The sequence below is a fragment of the Hemiscyllium ocellatum genome, unplaced genomic scaffold (genome assembly GCF_020745735.1).
Source record: "Hemiscyllium ocellatum isolate sHemOce1 unplaced genomic scaffold, sHemOce1.pat.X.cur. scaffold_403_pat_ctg1, whole genome shotgun sequence".
Classification (NCBI taxonomy): Eukaryota; Metazoa; Chordata; class Chondrichthyes; order Orectolobiformes; family Hemiscylliidae; genus Hemiscyllium; species Hemiscyllium ocellatum.
The window spans coordinates 600,067-601,353 of record NW_026868849.1 but is presented as its reverse complement, the minus strand read 5'-3'; the positions used below and the strand labels follow the sequence as shown (position 1 = coordinate 601,353).

General features: G+C 40.7%; 1 non-coding gene across 1 annotated transcript; it reads left to right on the top strand.

The window, feature by feature from the left end:
- Positions 1-494: 494 nt before the first annotated feature.
- trnac-aca (transfer RNA cysteine (anticodon ACA)) lies at positions 495-567 on the top strand. Its single transcript has one exon. It is a non-coding gene; the product is annotated as a tRNA-Cys (tRNA).
- The last annotated feature ends 720 nt before the right edge of the window (positions 568-1,287 follow it).

Here is a 1,287-nt window from a genome sequence, read left to right as displayed (position 1 = left end):
CCCAAACATAGTGTATCTGGGGTCGCGAATTAAGCCAAAGAGAGCCTGACTCTTCTTCCCAGAAACAGCCCCAAGTCAGCCACCTCTATTCCCTGGTTCAGTTTTATATTTTTTTTAATTTATCAGGTCACTGTTGGTTTATCTATCTTTAGTGTGAACAGAGATGAAAATAAATGATATTGTTTGAAATCATTGTTGTGGTCCATGAGGATGTGGTATTTTGGGGAGACGTTTGGTTGTGGATTAGTGACTGGTATTGATGGAAAAGTGTATCCCATGAACACCTCTGTCCCTTGCCTTTCTATAAATGTTTCTGAGACGAAAATAATCCACATACGAGTTTTTTTTTTGGAAAAATCCTGCATTGAAAGGTGATGAAGACTGGACTGAAGTTTGACAGTGATTATCTTTATTGCTTGTTCAATTAGTGAACATCACTGCTATTAATCATGTCCGTGCTAACATCAAGTCTCTTGAGCATCAGGCTGCGCGTTGGGCCAGTGGCGCAATGGATAACGCGCCTGACTACAGATCAGGAGACTGTAGGTTCGAGTCCTACCTGGCTCGAGGGCAGTGTTGACTTTTATTACGCATTAAAAATGATTTCTCTGCGGCCGAAATAAGGTATGAGTTCTTAATCTGCAGGAACAAGAATGCGTTCATTAAATGTCCCCGAAAACATGAGAGTCAATATTCTAGCGTCGTCACAGGAGGGAAGCTGAATAGACGGACACGTTGGCCATGGGCACTTTTCCATTTCACAAAGCCACCGATCGCATCATTGTTGCTCGCGGGAATGCTCGTCTTTGAGCATTTTTTAAAACTCCTTTGCCAATGGAATCAGAGAAGAATGAAGAGTTAAATGTCCAACTAATCTTTATAGAGAGTGAGTTCCAGAGTCTAACACCTGCAGACTGATAAATTTTTCCGACAAATCTATTCAAAGCTTTCTGCATCTTGTCTGAAATCTACAAACCCTGGTGATCGATCAAGAGCAACTGTTTCCATCAATCTGTAATTCCATGCTTCCCATTATTTCCTACACGTCAATCATGTCTCCTCACAATCAGCTCTGCTCTGAGAAAAATAACCCCCACTTTGCCTCGGCCAGATCACTAAAAACATTCTTATGCAGGAAATCCAAAGTGTAACGTCGCTGTTTGTTTTGGTGAGCGTGTAGTAAGATTTACTTCGAATACATTAGCTAGGTTGACTTCCAGATTTTAAAACAGAGAGAAAATTAATCACAAAAGTAAGGCATGAAACGAAATGAACCAAATGTAGAAT